Source organism: Aotus nancymaae, unplaced genomic scaffold, assembly GCF_030222135.1.
Source record: "Aotus nancymaae isolate 86718 unplaced genomic scaffold, 86718_ANA_hifiasm-v0.15.2.pri h1tg000058l, whole genome shotgun sequence".
In the NCBI taxonomy this organism is placed as follows: domain Eukaryota; kingdom Metazoa; phylum Chordata; class Mammalia; order Primates; family Aotidae; genus Aotus; species Aotus nancymaae.
The window spans coordinates 37,176,113-37,193,395 of NW_026988472.1; the positions used below are offsets into that span (position 1 = coordinate 37,176,113).

Genomic DNA, 17,283 nt, shown 5'->3' on the forward strand with positions numbered 1-17,283 from the left:
CAAAATGAAAGTATTTCTAAATAAGGCCTTGCCACGGTTCAAATATATGCTGAGACAAAAAGCTGGGTTTGATAATTTTCATTCAAGTATGCTTTTGTGGATGTCCAGGTAGTGGAAGTAAAACACAAAAGAGTTTCTAAATTTGAACACTTTTCAAGTCCAAGAAAAGACAGGACTAAAGGATCACAGCTACTTGGCAGATTGATATGCGGCTTTATCTTTTTTTTTTTTTTTTTTTTTTTTTTTTAATAGAGACAGGGTCTCACTCTGTTCCCCAGACTGGAGTTCAGTGGTATGATCATGGCTCACTGCAGCCTTGACCACCTGGGTTCCAGCGATCCTTCCACCTCAGCCTCCCGAGTAGCTGGACCACAGGTGTACACACCACCACACTTGGCTTTTTAAAATATATATATATATATTTTATTGTGTTTTAGGTTTTGGGGTACATGTGAAGAACATGCAGGATTGTTGCATAGGTACATACATGGCAATGTGGTTTGCTGCCTTCCTCCCCATCACCTATATCTGGCATTTCTCCCCATGTTATCCCTCCCCAACTCCACACCCTCTGCTGTCCCTCCCCTAGTTCCCCCCAACAGACCTCAGCATGTGATGCTCCCCTCTCTGTGTCCATGTGTTCGCATTGTTCAACACCTGCCTATGAATGAGAACATGTGGTGTTTGATTTTCTGTTCTTGTGTCAGTTTGCTGAGAATGATGGTTTCCAGGTTCATCCACGTCCCTACAAAGGACAGGAACTCATCGTTTTTTATGGCTGCATAGTATGAGATGGGGTTTCACTATGTTGTCCAGGCTAGTCTCAAACTCCTGAGTTTAAAAGATCCTCCTGCTTTAGCCTCCCAAAGTGCTAGAATGACAGGTGTTAGCCACTGCACCCAGCCTAATAGACAGCTTTATAGCTTTTCTCAAATACTATGACAGAAGAACTGAAGCTGGTTTCTGAGCAACTCAGTTGTCCAGCCTTGGGCTTTTGATGAGAACCATTGTTTTTATTCTAATTATCTTAGTTACAAGTTACAGAGTCAGGCAGCAACAAAACATTGGATACAGTTCTATCTGTGGTCCTTAGCACTGATTGCACATTAGAATCACCTGGACTTGCTTGAGTGCCACTTGCTATCAGTTAATTGTTGGAGGGTGGCAGGATAGGCCTGGGAATCGGTATGTTTCACAGAATCTTCAGGTGATCCTGATGTGTGTCTTGGTCTGAGAAGGACTGAGAAGGTATTTCTCAGACCGTCCTTTGATGAACTAGACTGAAATCTTTCTTGCTTGGGAAAGTATTTCTTTGGTTGAATGTACTGGTTGCTGAAATGAAAGTATCCAATGGTGGAAAAGAGCCAAGCATTCTTGGAAAGTCATGCAGCAGAGATGTGCATTTATTTACAGGGTGACTCAGTGGTGAGCCATAGTCTCTATTTGGGATAGGACATAGAAAAGAGATACTAAGTTCAGGACTGTCATATAAGTCCTAACAATAGCCATATCAGGCCTAGAAGGGGCTGAAGATACTCTAGCTCCCACTAATAAATGTGCTGTCTTGTCAGTGTTGTGACTTGTGTCTACCCAGCAATATGTGGAGTCATATTCTCACAGGTTAGGGGACAATCAATGTCACTTAGTCCAACCGAGACCCAGCCCAATGGAGAGATCTCTCTATACTCACTGCTCTCCAGATATGTACCATACCCTGGAGAATCACATGGGTTTAACTGTGAACTCAGCACTTTTTAACCCCTATCTAATTCATCTCCCTCTAAAAACTGCCAGGGCCACTATTCCCTTCAGATAATCCCACTTGCACCCTTTGGGAATGACTCATTATAGGGAGAATCCAAGTAAGTCCCCATTCCATTGGAGTTTCTTTTAACAAGTTCTGTCTCTGCATGTATAAACATAAGTGGGTTATGTTTTTGGTATCACATGCTAAAGACTAATCACTGGGTGCTGAGCAGTTGCACTGTAAACTTTGGTTCAAGGTCAGACAGCTGTGTTGGCTGACTCCCATAAAGCTGAATCCGTAAGTTCTCAGGATGCCAGCTCTCTAGATTCTGGCTACTTATCTTTCTTCCCCATTTCATAAATGCCCAGAGCAATATGGTCCTACCCTGTAGCTAGGATCCAGTTTTTGACATGTCACACTAAACATGAACTTTTCATAATTCCCACCAATTCACCTATTCCTTGACACATAAAATACAAGAGCTGAACTTGGGCTAAGGCAGCTGTATTAGTTATCTTTGGCTGTGTAACAAATTATTCAAAACTTTAAAGAACGATAAATACTGTCTCACAGTTTCTGTGGATCAGTAATTTAGAGTGGCTTAGCTGGGTGGTTCTAGCCTAGGGTCCCTCATGAGGTTGTAGTGAGATGTTGACTAAGATTGAAGGATCTACTTCCAGGATGGCTCACTCATATCACTGGCTAATTGGTGATGACTGTTATCAGGAGGCCTTGGTGCCTTTCCATGTGGACCCACCCATTGGGCTGCTTGAGTCCCCTCACAACATGGCAGCCAACTCTCCCTGAAGTGAATGATCCAAGAAAAAGCAGGGCAGAAGCAGCAAAGTCTTTTATGGCCTAGCCTAGAATTCATACTTTGTCATTTTCATAACATGCTACTGATTACACAAGTCAGCCCTATTCTGTGTTGAAGAGGACTACACAAGGATATGAATACCAGGATTCAAGGATCACTGGGAGCCATCTTGAAGGCTGCCTACCATAGCCGCCTACCATAGCCACCTGTCCCTTTCGTTTTTCTGGACCCCGAGGTCCAGAAAAGTGAGATTCTCAAATTCATGTAGCTGTGACATTTCAGTATTTGCTTTTCTTTCACCCCTCCTGATCCTCATCACCCAACAATTTCTTATATTTATTTAAAACACCAAACGTTTATCTTTGGGGAGATTAGAAAAATTATTTCCAAATATGAAGCCAGTTTCTCTGACGCTTCTAACAGAGAAAGCCTTTGTAAACCAGACAGTGCACAAGCACAGTGCATAGTGTGAGCACTGAGGAAAGTCTTTTATTAACTTCCTTGAGTCATTAGTAGGGAGGGGTCCAAAAGGAGGGAGAGGAAGGCAGAACCTCTACAGGGAGGCAAATCCAGAAGTGAATTAAAAATCTATTGTTTGAGGGATACATCTTAGCTTTTGTACACTGTTCCCTCTCCTTAGCTTGCTCCCATATGCAATGTTTTTCCTGCTCTCTCTTTTGACTTCTTTCTGGTTTTTTTTGTTTGTTTGTTTGTTTGTTTTTTTGAGATGGAATCTGACTCTATTGCTCAGGCTGCAGGGGCTGTGGCACAATCTCGACTCACTGCAACTGCCGCCTACCAGGTTCAAGTGATTCTCATGCCTTAGGCTCACGCGTAGCTGGGATTACAGGTGTGCGCCACTAAGCCCAGCTAATTTTTCAATTTTTAGTAGAGATGGGGTTTCGCCACCTCTACTAAAAAGAGATGTCGAACTCCTGACCTCAGGTGATCTGCCTGCCTTGGATCCCAAAGTGCTGGGATTACAGGCATGAGCCACCGCTCCTGGCCTCTCTTTGGATTTCTGAGGGTCAAAACCAGAACAACAAGAAAAAAGCAGAGGATATCATGAAAAATCCAACCAATGGGAGGGAAAACTCTCCTCAGGAGTTAGAATTCCATTAATCTGAGATGAAACTGAATGAAGCCCAAGTAACTTCCTAAGAGAAGCACAGATTTTTTTTTTCTGTGAAAACCTATGTTTCTGAAAACACAAACACACACTCAGGCCAACATACACATTTTAAAGCACAAAACTCAAAATTGTGCTAACTACTATCAAGTTCTTTTCAGGATCCTCTTTGAAATAGCCATCTTCCATGAAAGGAAACAAGAAGAAAGAAACCTCTTGTATATTCTCTATCCTTTTTCAATCAGTTCAAAAACGACAAGGCTTGTCATGTCTGATCAGCTTAACTAGTCAGGAAATGACAACTTTCTCCTTGCTTGACCTATTTTGTCTAATGGGGCCCACTCCTCTGCCCTCTGACAAGCTACCTTCTCTCCAGAGTTCCATTTATAGCAGGACTTTATTAATGGTTAAATCGTTGGGAATGGAACTGTCTCTCTCACAAGGCTTATTTTCCCTGTTCAATAAATTAAGCCAAGGGATTTGAGAGACTGCCCATTTCTGCTTTATTTGAGCTCAAATTCCTCACAGCCCACAAAATACTGCAAATTGACAGAAGAGAGCTCAGTATGAGTTCCCACTGCTTGCCCAACAGTATGTGGTCACTTGCAAGTTGTCTTGGATTCACTGCTCAAAGTAATGTTTGTGTAGCCCGTGGGAATTTTCCTCAGCCCTCGATGGAAGTTTGAGATCTGGAACTGAAATGCTTCAGTGAGGAGCCCCTGGGCCTTTGCTAATGGACAGGTGACTCCCTTCTCAATCCTCAGGCACAAGCCATTGGACAAGTGCTGTGATATTCTCATATGTTTTACCCCTCTCTTCACCTTGAAATAAGGTTTGCAAATTTCATTCATCCACTATGTATTTTTGTTGCTATCACACAGGTGACCTCACTGAACAATTGGAGCATTAATGGCCACAGCTGTTAAAGTGACCTGTGCACTTCACTACTTAAAGCTTTTTCTCACTTGTTTTCAGTTGCCACAGCCCCGCAGTCAGTGGATCTTTCAAAAAGTACAAAACCAAACCCCACAAAATGGATCAGGTCACTGCCCTGCTGCACATCTTTCAGCGGCTCCCCGTGACCCTTACGGCCTGTGTTAACTGTCTCAGACTCGGCAGGCCTTTTTCATCTTGCATTTCTGCCTGCGCAGGACATTCCTTGCTCCAACCCTAGTGAACTTCTCCCAGTCGATGGAGGTGACATGCTGATTCCAGGCCTTTACACATGCTCATGACATTCTTTTTTGATCTTTGTTTCCTCCTGTACTCATTAGCTGGCTAATTCCTACTCATTATTCAAGTCTCAGTTAAATACTATTTTTGAAAAACTTGTCTGTTTCCTCTTAAACTGGATAAAGCATCGATAGCTTCCTGTGTTTGTCCCAGGATAGCAGCACTCATCACAATGGAGGACTGGATTGTCATTGTTTATTCTGTCTGATTTTCCTTCTAGATCTTAAGTTCCACGAAGGGGGATAACTTGTCTGATTTGTCCATTAGTGTATCCCCAGTGCCTAATATATTTTATAGTATATAACGTAGCCCAAATAAAACGGGGAATTCTGCTTTTCACTTCTAAGACCATTTAAGCAGCTTTAAGCACAGAGCTGTGTCCAAAAGAAACACATTGTTTTCTAAAAATGGCCCCTGTATTAGTCTGTTCTCATGCTGCTAATAAAGTCATACTTAAGACTGGGTAATTTATAAAGGAAAGAGGTTTAATTGACTCACAGTTCAGCATTACTGTGGTGGCCTCAGGAAACTTTCAATTATGGTGGAAGGGCGAGCAAGCAAACACATCCTCCTTCACATGATGCAGGAAGGAGAAGTGTCGAACAAAAGGAGAAAAAGCCCCTTTTAAAACCGTCAGATCTCGTGAGAACTCACTATCACGAGAACAGTTACCATGATTAAAATACCTCCCACCCGGTCTCTCCCACCACATGTGGGGATTATGGGAACTACAATTAAAGATGAGATTTGGGTGGGAACACAGCCAAACCATATTAGCCCCTGAAAGGAATGTAAATCTTCACCTAAGAAAGATTTACATTGTAAACGAGTACAATGAACACTGGGTGATGGTTACACTGAGAGCCCAGACTTCACTTCTATGCAGTGTATCCATGTAACAAAACTGCATTTGTACTCCTTAAATTTAAAATAAAAGAAAAAAGAAAAAAAAAGATTTACATTGTAAAACACACTGTAAAACTACCTAAAAATCTTCTCATTGGCCCAGGATTCCCTCATCCTGGAGACATTTTACCTCAAATCTCTCTTCTCTCTTTCCAAGAAATCCTATTTTCCACTGAGTCCCCAAGTCCCTTTTCCATGTAATTTAGACTCAATTCACTTTTTTCAGTTCTCCTCTCTACACATTTAGATCTCCACAACCATCAGCACCACAAAGAGCTTGAAGCCAAAATGACAAAGATTGAATTTTGTTTGGAAGATAGAAGAGGAGGAAGGGATGTTTTAATTTATAAGCTTTTTGTGGATCTTTGTCCCTGAATAATACTAATAGTACATGCTGACTATGTCAGAGGCACTCTGCTAAATGCTTTACTATGTTATCCTCACAACCACCCTGTGAATTTGACATCATTATTTCCCTATCCTTTGGAACACTGGGGCTTTTGTTGTTGGGTAAGTTGCCCAAGGTAGCATAGGAAGAAAGCAGGAAAGCTGGGTTTGAAGGCAGAGTGGGCTGTGAAAATGTCTCCACAGTAGGCACTCAGGATACATTAGTTGACTGCTGAGACAGGGTCCCACCTGGGAACCAACTTGGAAACTGGCAAGGCAAAGAGTATAAAAGCAATTTCTCTGATGAATTGACTGCAAACACATGTCAAAGCTTTATTTTAAAGCTGCTTAAAGAGGCTTCAAAACTCCAGTTCTAAAACTTGGAGTAGGAAAACATGTGGTTAGATAACACTGTAAGACAAGGTACAAGTGATCAGTAAACTCTGTTACAAGGTGACTTTAGTGAGGCAGGTATATCAAATCTCTCAAAAGGGGCTCTTAATCTCATTAAAGTTGATTAGAAAATTACTAATATGTTTTATCAGCAATGCTTCCCAGAAGGGATCACTTAACACACCACTGCACAAAGCTCTGTTCTAGCTCAGGTTTGCGATCATTGTCTTTCATCAGAAACAGCTCTCTTTAAACCTGCTCTTTTCCACCTCAGCACTATCGACAATTGGGCTAGATAACCCTGTCGGTGGGGCTGTTCTGAGCATTCTAGGATAGTTAGCAGCATCCCTGGCCTCTACTCACCAAATGCCAGTAGTACCCTCCCCTTCCTGATTGTAATAACCAAAAAATGTCTTCACATGGTGCCAAATGCCCACTATGGGGTAGGGGGCAAAAATCATTCTCTCCCTCTATTGAAAACTACTGCTTTAGAACCTTCATTTTCAAGTGGTCCATGGACCAATAGCAACAGCATCTCCTGGGTAGTTACTAGATTTGTGTGGTCTCAGGCCTCTCCCCAGACCTTCTGAGTCAGAATCTGCAGTTTAACAGGATTCCCAGGGATTCATATGGATGTTGAAGACTGAGATGCCCTCCTAGGCTGTGGTTCTCAACCTTGTCTGCACATCAGGGCACCTGAGGAGCTTTACAAATTACTGATTGCACTTCCAGAGACTCTCATGTAATTGGTTTGGGACAGCCTGGGCTTTTGGATGGTTATAAAAACTCCCCCCCAGGTGATTTAATGTGTAGCCATGCTTGAACTCTCATTCTAGGTGGTTTAACGCCCCCACCAGCATGCATGCGCGCGCGCGCGCACACACACACACACATACACACACACACAGCAGAGTTACAACAGCCTATAAACAAGATCTCAAATCTCCAAATTGATGATGCTTTCTTCCTTTCCATAAACGTCCTTCTTTTTTTGGCCTCTTATTGCTTTTAAGATTATAAAATTAAGCCATTTGATGTTAGCATCAAAAGGTAAGGTTTGGATATAAGTAGCTTTTAAAATAATGGTTGGAATGATTTAGAGGAAAAAATGAAGGCATTGATTTAAACTTCCCTGGATAGCTTTTTAAAGAAGAGGCATCAAAATCATCCCTCCAATTCTCCATAATTAAAAAAAAAGTTACTTGAAAAAAATAACAAACATTAAATAGCAAACTCTATCAAGAAAATTGTTTTGCATGAAATGTATAATTATATAAAGAGCCCATGTAAATTGGAAAGCAAAATGCTAGCACCTTAATAGACATAGGAAATGAACTCACAATTCACAAAAGTGAATGTATAATTAGTAGAGAAGCCTAAGAAAATGTGCAGCCTCACTAGAAATCAAAGGAATGCTCAAGAAAACAGTTACTGTTTTTCCTTTAAGAAAATCCACAAATATGAATAGGAAAGTGATCGTGAAAAAGATATATACTCATTCTCAACAAATATTGAGTATCTTCTGTATAGCAGGCACACAGTAGCATAAATGATGAGTGTGGGGGGGTTAATAAATGGAGAAATTCCTGGCCATTGTGGATTTATATATCTTCCAACCTAGTTATGTCTTGATGGAAGTCCATTCTAAAGAAAATGTTCACATGGAAAAAGTTGTGTTCATTTATGGTAGCAAAGTTGATTAAGAACCTAAGTGTCCAATAATAGGATTCCAATTAAGCAAACTCTGGTGCAGCCACCTGATGAAATACTATGGATACTATTTGTGATATAATGAATGATAAACAATTGATACAGTATAAAACTGGAAAAATGCTTCAGTGATTGAGTCAATTTTGAAAATGCTACAATGGTATGGTCCCCACACCCAACACACACAACATATATTTGTATATTTAAGGTTTCAAGGAGCCCTTAAACTAAGAAAATGGTTTATCTTTGCTTAACCCCGTATTTCTCAATTTATCTGATGACTGATGCTTTTCTTTTTCCCTCTTTTCCCCTTCCTTTCTTTCAAAACGAAAACTTGTTTTATCATCTCTTGGAACTATTATTTCTCAAATGAACAAAACCTTGAGGATTTTCTGGCATATACAGTAGTATTTAAGAGCTATGTAAAAATAAAGGCCATACATGGATATATACGTGGTAAAAAATTCATCAAGTTCACTTAAGATTTGTGCATTTTACTCTATATGAAGTATTTTTAGAAACACTGCTAGATTCTGAGAAGGCAAGAAATATTTTTAAGTTGAATTTTGGTGTTCATTAGAACAAATGCATGAATATTTGATAAGTCAACTTTTAGGTACACTACAGATATATTTCTGTGTATCAGTTGCTAATGTGTGCCTCTAATATACTTCCAATATGTACTGATTACTTAATGATATGGTTTGGCTGTGTCCCTACCCAAATCTTGAATTGTAGCTCCCATAATTCCTATGTGTCATGGGAGGGACCCAGTGTGAGGTAATCAAATCACAGGGGCAGGTCTTTCCCATGCTGTTCTCAGATAGTGAGTAAGTCTCATGAGATCTGATGATTTGATAAAGGGGAGTTCCCTTGCACATGTCCTCTCTTGCTTGCTTGATGCCATGTAAGATGTGATTTTGCTCCTCCTTTGCCTTCCACCATGATTGTGAGGCCTCCCCAGCCATGTGGAACTGTGAGTCCATTAAGCTGCTTTTTCTTTATAAATTACCCAGTCTTGAGTATGTCTTTATTAGCAGTGTGAGAACAGATTAATAGACGTATGCTAATTTTTACAAGTTTTACAAAAGAATTTAGTGTAGCAGAAAGAGCTCCAAACCTCATCCTGGATCAGCCAATAGCTAGCTGTGTGATCCTGGACAAGTGACTCAACCCCTCTGGATCTTAATTTCCTAATTTCTAAAATGAGGATAAATACCAAAATTCTAGTTCCATTTGTCTTTGAAAAAGTTTTACTATTTTAAAATATTATAGTTATATCTTTGCCTAATAATACGTCAAAAGCCATCTTTTTATCTCAGTACTCAGTCTTTGGACCACTCATTACCATCATTGTGACTGTGAAAATAATCAATCACTCAGCTTTAAGGTGATTTCTATGACAATGTGCTTTCCAGGAATGCATTATGGGAAGAAGGCAGGGAGGCCTACATTTGTTTCACACATTCTGTTAGTTAAATGTCAAAAATTAGTTTTCTGTTTGGTTGCTCCAGAAACCCTGGCTGCCACAGATCATTGCTGGAGAGTTGTAGGAAGATTCTGTGTACTTCTGATATAATCACCATTGTCTCTAGGCCTTGAATGCCAAGGCATAAACAATGTAGAAAGACTTTTGTTATCTTTGGAAATGCTGAGAACCTCTTGGTTAAGACATCAGTCTCTTTGACTTATTTATCACTTTGTCTACTTCTAGACTTTATTAAACTCTGCCTTGGTAGGGAAATCTTGGGTCACTATTTCTCCAATGAAGTTGGTGGCCACTTTAGAGACAGGGAGGACAATGAATGTTCTGATGGATGAAGAGAAATTTCCCACAAAATCTGGAGCTGCCTATGGTGACTGGTCTTTAATAATGCCCCTTTCTCCACCAAGATCTCACCAAACAAATGTTGTATCTCAGTTGCCAGCCCCTAACTCTGACTTGATATCCAACACAACAAACTCTCAATACAATGGGATTAATCAAAAATATTTTAATGAGATTTGACCTGGATGTGCAGTTTGCCTTTACTTTATGGTCACTCAGATTCTTCAGGAACTGCACATAGCACTTCTTTAATCTGGATTTCAGTTGTAGGATTTGACCAAGACAAATGTTCTGGTCTTTGTGCCTTTCTCTTCTTCCCTGTTTTTATATAGTTATTGGTAGAAATATTTCAGTTTTCACTTTAACTACCAAAGGTTTAATGAGTTGCAAAGGAAAATTTGGTGGATGTTTCACAATTTAGAAAAAAACGTTTCTAAGTTTTACTTAGAGTTTTCTTTCTCTGACTTTACCAGTACCTGTTTGGGACAAAAGAAAGTTCTCGGTTTTGAGTTGTTTGGGTGCAGTTCCAGGCTGATCACCTCTCTGACCTTGGGTGTGTGTTGTTCCTTACAAGCCTTAGTTGTAGCTTGTATCACTTTCCTTAGGGTGTGGTCCTGATGAGTACAAAAGACAATGTGTGTGAATGTGCTCTGTAAACTCTAGAAGACTTTACAAATTCCAGGCTTTTGTTTTATTTCTGATGCCCTTTAAGTAACTCCAAAGCTTTAACCAGTTTGCTCTGGGTGCATAGTTGGCCAATGCATATGGAACCAGACCATGAGGCACTGCCTTCTCTCAGGTACTTTTGAGTGTCACTGTGTTTATGGCTCTATAATTTAGCACCACGTAGGAGGAAGTAATCATCGCACTGCCCTGAGTGTCTGGTTAAAGGACCAAATGCAGACAAGTGTTGAGTGGACTCCATTTCCCACATGATGTATGTGGGGCCATGGCGACTATGAGTAACACCGCTATAAATGGGTCACAGCAAGGCATAAACATCACATGTCTGGACTTAGGGTGACACAAGCGAGATAGTTGGTGTATCATCCCCACACCAGCCAAGATATGCCCTTCCCAAATGTAAACTAGAGGTTGTGCTTCCATGTCATTTTTGGTTTGAGTACAAAAGGTATGTGGGGTATCTAGAGAATAACTTTTCAGCTGGTTGCCTTACCTTCCCCATCGTTCTCACAAATGTCCCCTACAGGAGAACAGGGCACAGGAGAATAGTTGACAGCTGTTGTCTAGGCAGCAAAGCAGTGTGGCCCTGGAGACAGCCCAATACACTTGCATTCCAACACCCTGACAAACAAGTGTGCTTTACAGCATGGGCAATTTTAGGTCTGGATCCCTTCCCATTGTTTCTCATTTCTAAATTCGAGCCCTGATGAAGAGCAGGGAGCTCAGGTCTCTGGATTCCCAAATTTTTGTATTCTCGTATCATGCCGGCATCCCGAGCACACACTGAGTCTCCAAAAGCCAGGGATGGAGACTCTGGCCCTCTGGGGACTTTGTACTCTGGGAAGGACTATATCTGACCTTATCCATCAGTGCAGTCCTGTTTCCAGGCTTGTTGGGCCCTCTTGAATTCTACCGGAACGCAGGAGTGTGGGAAGCTGAGGGACAGGGTGATCTGCAGGACATCTGCAATGGTTCCTCTGTTTCATCTGCCACCTCATGCCTGGCTCCTTCTGCAAAGAAGAATTAGGTTTATTTTGTAGGCTGAACAAGGTAGCTGTGTACTCAGTTGGTGGAGCGCCTGGCACCTACTAGGTGCTCAAAATTGGCACTGCCACTGTCAGCTGTTTCTCCACTCCCACATGAACACAGGCTGATAGCACTGGCCCAGCTTCTCCCTCTTCACAGTTTTTTTTTTTCAGGCTTCCTTTGGCTCTCAGCTGCAGTAAGTAAAGAGAAAGAGCACAGTTCCCCTGGGGCTAGTGTTATATTAAGAATTCCATGTATTTGTTTTTCTATATAATATGGTCATCTCACAGTGGTCATGGTGGCCTGGGGAAACTGGATCAAGATTTCTCTGTGTTTTAAAAAATTTTTTATTTTCATAGTTTTTGTGGTACAAGTGGTTTTTTGTTAATAAATGAATTATATAGTGATGAATTCTGACACCTCTCACCCGAATAGTGTACATTGTACCTAATATGTTGTTTTTATCCCTAGCCTCCCTCCCACCCTTCCTCTTCTGAGTCTCTAAAGTCCATTATATCACTCTGTATGCCTTTGCATACTCATAGTTTAGCTTCACTTCTGAGAACATAACATATTTTTGGTTTTTCACTCCTGTATTACTTCACTTAGAATATGGCCTCCAGCTCCATCCAAGTTGCTGCAGAAGACATTATTGCATTCCTTTTTATGGATGGGTAGTATTTCATGGGGTATATATACCACATTGTCTTTATCAACCCATTAGTTCTCTATGTTTACAAAAGTGTCTCAAAGTCAGAGAGGACTATAAACTGAACCCAATAGTGAAGGGCGTCTTATGGCTTTCAAATACAAATGGCTCATCCTGTGTTTCTGAGTATAGCCATAATTTCACTTATCTATCTGGGACAGATAAAGCATTATCGGAGTCCATATTAAACCTGCCATATAAATGGTACCCATTTCTGGGTTGCAGATGGTGCTTCTCAGTCTGGACACATCTTGGAGAGAAATCACACCTCATAAAACATGCTTCAGCAACAATTTCCTGTGGGTCATCGCCCATTCCATGCTGTTCAGAGAAGCCCAAGGAATGCCTCGGCTTCAAGGGAAGCTTGTCATCGGCCTCTCACTTAGAGAGACTGGCCATATGTCACCCAGCACAGTGACCATAGCAGTAAAGTGGCTAGAACATACCCTTGCCATCATGGAGCTAGAGCTGGGACCTAGGGCAGAATTGGCAGCATAGTGGGGACATAGCACATCAAACCAACACTCCTGAATTTCTGCATCTATGGGTCTTCACTCATTACTGCTGCCACACATTGAAAAATGTGGGTTTGGCTATAACTGCAACTCCAGTTCTTTTCTATCTTCATTTCCCCAGTAGTCCAACTCATCAATCGCTGGACCCCTGCTATGTGTCAGGTGCCATGATAGGCAATGGGATGTAAAAATGAATAGGACATATTTATATACTTCATATTTATAACTAAAATAGTTAAACACATAGAATCAAAGAGTGAAGTGGTGCTTGCCAGGGGGCAGGGGGAAATGGGGAGTTACAAATCAATAGGCATAAAGTTTCAGTCAAGCAAGATGAGTAAGCTCTAGAGATCTGCTGTACAACATTGTATTTAAGGTCAACAATGATGTATTACACACTTAAAAATGTATTAAGAGAGTAGATCTCATATTTTGTTCTTTTGATAATAAGATAAAATGCTGGGGAAATACAAGAACCTATGCTGACTGCTGTTGATAGCATTTTCAGTTCTGCAATCATTAGTAACTTCCTACCTTTTCCTCTGGTTCACAAACCATCCATCCTGTTAGTGGAGTGGAAAGATCCCCAAAGTCAGGACAACTGTGTTAAATTCCCAGTTTTTCTACCTAGCAGCCGTGAGACTTTGAGCTAGCTACTTTGTTTTTTGAACCTCCATGTATTTCATCTAACAGTGAGTACAACACAACCTGCATCACAGTAATGCTAGAAATGTTCAATGACACAATGGGCTTTGTGATCTCTAAAGAAATATACAAGAAAGAGAAGCTTTCTTATACACAGATCTCTGATGTAGACTTCTCAGGGCTCAATGGCCAGAACTGGGTCCCATGGCTCCCCCTAGCTGTAAGAGAGACTGAGAAATAACGTATATTTGGCTCACCAGCCTTTGTAGTAGAGAAAAACAAGGGTTATGGAGGGTGCCGAACCAGAGTTTCTGCCCCAGCGGGGGGAATATCCTTGTCTAGGGAGTTTTCTTTCTCCAGCCATTGACAATAAAAAAGATGAGCATTCAATTTTTAAGAAAAGATTTAGCCCATTCACATAAAGAAAACACCCTAGGAATGACACCAAAGACTAATGAAAAATAAATGTGTAAATAGTATTCAAGAGTCCCTGCATTACAAGAGGTTTGAAAAGAAGTGGCAGCATATCAATTAGCTATTGCTGCATACCAAACCACCCCCCAAATTCAATGTTTAAAACAAAATCATTTCTTATTCTAGCTCACATGTTTTGGGCTCTGCTGATATAGGTTGGGCTCAGCTGATCTTGGCTGGCCTCACTGTTGTGTCTGCAGGTCATCTTGGGGCTCTGCTCTGCATGGGGCCTGGTTAGGGTGCTTTAGCAGGGGTGACTCTGCCCCACATATTTCTTGTCCTTCTTCTGGGATTAGAAGGCTAGCCTGGGCATACCCTTGTTATGGCAATAGCAGAAATACAAAAGTAAGCAAAAACATGTGATATCTCTTGAGGCATAGGCTCAAAACTGGCACACCATCATTTCTGCCTCATTCTGTTGGCCAAAGCAAGACATGTGGCCAAACTCAGGCATGAGAAATTATACCCCACCCACAGTGGTAGAAAACTACAAAGTTACATGGCAGTAGGGAGAGGTGAAGAACTGGAGCCATGAATGCAAATTTACCTCAGGCACCAATGGTCTTACAAGCCATAATCATAAGACTTACACTATAATCCTTCAGTAGAAGCTATCCTAATTTAATTTAGAATTACCTAAATCACTAGAGCCAAAGTTGATGGCCACAGCATCTACCCATAGTTCATTTACATTCATGGAACTGAGAGATGAAGTTTTCAAGTGAAAATGGGGTCTTCAATTTTGACTTGTTCCTATCATATTGATTTATAATCTGTCCCTAACATATCTCATGAAAATTAAACTAATGATGAACCTGGAGGACATTATGCTAAGTCAAATAAGCCAGACATAGAAAGACAAATATGGCATGATTTTACTTATACATAGAATCTAAAAACGTTGAACTCATAGAGGCAGAGAGTCAAATGCTGGTTTCCAGGGGCTTGGGGGGGTGGTGTGGATGGGGAGATGATGGTTAAAGAACACAGAATTTCAGTTACATAAGAGGAATATATTCTGGAGATCTCATATTAGTTCATTCTTATGCTGCTATGAAGAAATGCCTGAGACTGGGTAATTTATAAAGGAAAGAGGTTTAGCTGACTCACAATTCTGCAGGGCTGGGGAGACTTCAGGAAACTTACAATCATGGCAGAAGAGGAAGCAAACACTCCTTCTTCATGTGGCAGCAGCAAAGAGAAGTGCAGAGCAAAAGTGGGGGAAGCCATTATAAAACCATCAGGTATCATGAGAACTCACTATCATGAGAATAGTATGGGGGAAACCGCCCACATGCTTCAATTATCTCCACTTAGTCCTACCCTTGACATGTGGGGATTATTACAATTCAAAATGAGATTTTGGGTGGGACACAGCCAAACCATATCATATCTGTTGTGCAGCATCATGACTATAGTTAATAATGTATCCTTGAAAATTGCTAAGAGATCTTAAATGTCCTCACCACAAAAATAAGTATGTGAGGTGACGAATATGATAATTATGTTGACTTAATCATTTCACAGTATATGCATATATCAAAACAGTGCATTGTACACTATAAATATATACCATTTTTGTCAATTATGCCTTAATGACATTGGAGAGAAAAAACTCATGGTTCCTTTGTTTTTTCTTTTGCAGACTTGATGTGAAGAATTAAAGAGGAAGAGGATGGATTCAAATGAATATAGCTCACTAAAATTTTATATATTTGTATGACGATTACGAACCTCCTGAATGCCTGAGATTCTAGCAGAAATGTCCTGTTTGTACATTTACATATCTTCCTTCTAGTTGGCTGTATTTCTTACTTTAATTTATCTTCGCTTTTGGCACCTCACAAAACAAATTAGCCCATAAATTCACCACCTGGAGGGTGTGGTTTTGAGGAGGGATATGATTTTATGGAGAGTGATGTGGCAATGTGCCTAATGATTTCGATGAGTTTCCAAGCTACTTCCTACAGTATTTTAGTCAATATTTGGAAAGTGTTTTAGTTCTTCACCTTTTAAATTATGGCAATAAACTTTTTATGAGTTCAAATAAATATTTGAGTAAATGTAAAATGTGAATCTAGACTAAATTTTTATATTTCAGATAGCTACATATTCCCTAAGCTGGAGAGAAATGAGATATGAATCAGTCCAATCCCATATTGCCTAAGTGGGGGCCTCTCATTCTGAATTATTGAGTACCATGGGTAAAACTGTGGCTGACTGATCACTCATATGAAGTTAAATATCACCTGAGGAATTGGATATCGTTGATACTCTTCCGCCAAGGATGAGGAGTTTTACAGTGAGTGCATTTTACATCTATAGAGGCTTAGAAACTCCCCTCACCTAGATGGAATAGAGTTCATTAAAAGTTAGAAACTCCCCTCACCCAGATGGAATAGAGTTCATTATAAGGCACAATAAAGTAAAGCTGAGCAAACAGAACAAGAGAGGAGAAAGCCATCCAAAGATGAAACATGTCTCCTGCTGCTAAAATGGAGAGTCTCTATGTCAACTGAATCAATGCCCAACACTATCATAGACCAAAAAGAATCACCTGTGCTCCTCTAGAGTCCTGTGATCTTCTGAAATGCTCGGGCAACTTCACAGTGTGAAGATTTGAGGGACCAGGTTATCAAGATCACACTGTTTGAAAAGCAAGCATGTCACCTACCTGGTATGCAGAGACCTCAACACCATGTCTCAGGCTGCATGACTTTGATCCTTGCTTCAGAGTCAACCATTGTAAAAAATCAGATGTACTTTGAAACATCCCAAGTATAAATTACTCTCCTGCTTTTCTGTTTCATAGAGATCGGTTTCCAAAAGCAGGACTATCATTGCCTACACATGTGACTGGCCACAGAGTCAGCAGTGCCTGATGAGTTTAAGTTTTCCCAAAAAGGTGCCTGTCTGGTCATAGGTACTATGTGTTTCACAGACTGTGGTTTATTTGGTCATCTACATCTAATATATACATTTGGCATGGGGATTATCAAACCAAAATATACCAGCCTAATAATCTGTCAGAAGATGAGGTAAACAGGTTCTGAATAGGTGTTAGGTTACCTCAAGTTGTC

The 17,283-nt window shown here is 40.6% G+C and overlaps 1 protein-coding gene across 1 annotated transcript in view; it reads left to right on the forward strand.

Annotated features, from left to right (window-relative positions):
• Positions 1-16,279, forward strand: part of SMPX (small muscle protein X-linked) — a 51,409-nt gene extending 35,130 nt beyond the window's left edge. The window contains exon 5 of the mRNA XM_012477507.3: positions 15,849-16,279. The gene's annotated coding sequence lies outside the window, so the exon portion shown is untranslated. The remainder of the gene's footprint in view (positions 1-15,848) is intronic.
• Positions 16,280-17,283: the final 1,004 nt, after the last annotated feature.